The sequence below is a fragment of the Elephantulus edwardii genome, unplaced genomic scaffold, assembly GCF_000299155.1.
Source record: "Elephantulus edwardii isolate Elephantulus edwardi_28Jun2011 unplaced genomic scaffold, EleEdw1.0 scaffold00140, whole genome shotgun sequence".
NCBI classification, from domain to species: Eukaryota; Metazoa; Chordata; class Mammalia; order Macroscelidea; family Macroscelididae; genus Elephantulus; species Elephantulus edwardii.
The window spans coordinates 3,581,774-3,584,876 of NW_006399890.1; positions in this window are offsets into that span (position 1 = coordinate 3,581,774).

The following is a 3,103-nucleotide window of genomic DNA, read 5'->3' on the forward strand; positions in this document are numbered from 1 at the left end:
CTGTAGTTACCCATAAGTTTTTACTGTATTAAGTACAGCTGCCAAGGGTCATGTTTACATAGATTAGGGAGAGGAAAGTCAAACACCAGTGCAGACCCAATTTTTGATAAACAGAGTCCTTACACACCCTAACTAAGAAAGAAGAGGGCACCACAACCGTTTATTAACAGTTTTATGTTTTTAAAAAAGCGATGATAATGTTTCAATAATTACTTCAACAGAAAACTTAACTTTACTGTTTCTAAATTGATAATAAAGCATGCAGAGTTCATACACAGAACCTTTCAGTATAAATCACAAAGATGACCCATTACTCCCATGCCATGTTAACAGACAGCAAAACTAACGTAACAGTAACACTTATAGGATCAAAAAATTATGAAGTCAGAAAATATATAAACTTCCCTCAGCCAAATGTTTAGTAATTAGCCTTATCTTTCCAGTTGCCAATTTTACAGGAAAGGGCTATTATAGTACAGATAAAGTACAATAATCACAGTTAAAAACACTACTGGAATTTCTGAGTCCAACCTCTTCCTTCTAATAATACGACCTTGAGCTTCAAGATCATAGTGATACAACTATTACTTTTTTTGATGTGGTAAAAACTCATAAACCTATTTCATCTTAAATTATAAGAGATTTTAAATATTTTAAAAGTACACATTCTATGTATGAAAACATTCTAATTCTCTGTGTGCCTTTATTGTTCATAGGGTTCAGATCTGCTGTTCAGAGGGTCAATATGGGTCATAACCTGACTCCACAGTAACTAACAACAACAATGAAACCATTCTGACAGAATGCTGAGGATGGCCCAAACAAGAATGAAAAATGACACCAGTGATATTCACCACTGCAAAAACATGGAAACAGCCAAATGTCCAACCACAATCAAATGGACTGAGAAATTAAGGTACACTGACATGATGGAATACTACACAGCACACAAAAGCAATGATTTTGTAAATCACTACCTAACTTGGGAGGGACTGGGAGAGCATTATGATAAATGAATGGAGTCCCATAAGAACAAATACTGAGTAAGACCATTATTGTAGAATGTGTCTGCAGATCCAAGGGGAGGAGGGTGGGAGCAGAGCAGTGAGGATAAGGGGAGTGCAAAGGGTCATGCATAGGGTGGAGAGAGGGACAGGTAAAGGAAATGGGAAAGATCCAGTGTGAAAAATAATGCATATAAACTCTGAAAGTAAAGCAGTACAAAATAAGACTTTTATTTAAAAGAATAAAAATAATAAAATTATCAATTCAAACTGAAGATGGGACTATAACCGTAGTTACCCCATTTCTAAAGGCTCTCATCAAAAACTGATAATCTCATTTTGTAATAACACTTCTAGTTTTAGACACTCAAGTAAAAAACAATCTGAGGAAAAGCATTGTATCAGAAAAAAAGCCTAAAAGGAAAAACACCAAACACCCATTGCCACTGAGTCAATTTTCAGGCTGGAAATAAAGAAAAACTCTGGTGACCTAGTCCCTCAGGAGCTGAGCTACTAATCCAAAGGCTTCACAGACAAACCCTCCTTCAGGTCCAAAAGGAAAAATATGGGCAATATCCTTCCATTGCAATTACAGACTGAATGGCAAGCAGTTTGAGAGACTGCCCATCTTTCACTCCTTTTGGAAGACCAGTGGATTCAACTGCTTAGCTATAGGTTCACATGCAGCCTACCATGACTCCTATGGTGATTATGAAATAACTAAATAGAACCCAGGTGGCATAATGCATAGGGAGTAGTACTGCAAACCCAAAAGTGGCATCTCTCTGGTAGTCTGAATCCATGAATAGACTTGACACACTGGACATTAATGACTAATGACCAGACAAATGAAGCTGTGGTATATTCACACAATGGAATACTATGCTGCTTTGCAAAACAAGGAACTCATGCAATATTATTCAAAATGGGTGACTCTGGAGGACATTATGCTGAGTGAAAGATCTCACAAAGGGACAAATATTATATGGTGCCACTGTTGCTGACATGGGGTGGGGGTAAATTATGTTTACTGCATTGAAGCCGATGAGGCTCTGAGAGAATAGTTTAAAATGAATATATTTTAGGGCATTATGATTCTCATAAGAATCTGGAATGAGGGTTGCAGAGTGGAGTATACTTGGTACTTGGGGTGGGGTTGGGGGTGTGTGGGGGGGGCAGATTGTGTACCAATGAAGGAGAGTGGATGGTGAGAAAAGTGCAACAATGAATGAATGGAACTCCAAAATCTCTGTAGATGTTCACTGAAATTAATAATAATAATAAATTAATTACTATAGCAGTAACAGTGAAAGAAACGATAGGCAAAATTGTGAATGATGTAGGAAACATTAAAAAAAAAAAAGACAGAATACAGCATTGGTGTCAACCACTTCAGGAAGTAGCATATAATCAAGAACTAATAATACTTACTGAAGGAAGAAGTCGAAGTTGCACTGAAGAATGTAAGATCCCAGAAATTGACAGAATACTAATTGAAGTGTTTCAGCAAACAGATGCAGCCCTAGCAAGACATGCTCACTAGTTTATGCTAAGAAATTTGGAAGACAGCTACGTGGCCAACTGACTGTAAGAGAGCCATATTAGTGCCTATTCTCAAAAAAGGATAGCCAACACAAGGTGGAAATTATAAAACAATATAATTAACATCACATGCAAGTTATATATAAGATTATTTACAAGTGATTGAAACAGTGTATTAACAGGAAACTGCCAGAAAGTCAAACTAGATTTAGAAGAGGCTATGGCATGAGGGATATAACAGCTAATATCAGATGGATTCTGGCTGAAAGTAGAGTACATCACAAAGATGTTTACTTATGCTTTATTGACTATGCAAAAGCATTTGGCTGTGTGGATCATAATAAATAATGGCTAACATTGAGAAGAATGGGAATTTCAGAACACTTGAAGGAAAATGAGGCATTTGGTCATTAACAACTTTGGTGTAGAAAGTGAAGACTACTTGAAGCACTTAACTAAGGAACATGAACAATACAAGCCCTCAGTATAAATTTTTCAACATCAAGAAAAATCCTAGAGCAACAGGTAATTAATGATAGATGAAGAAAATGTTGATG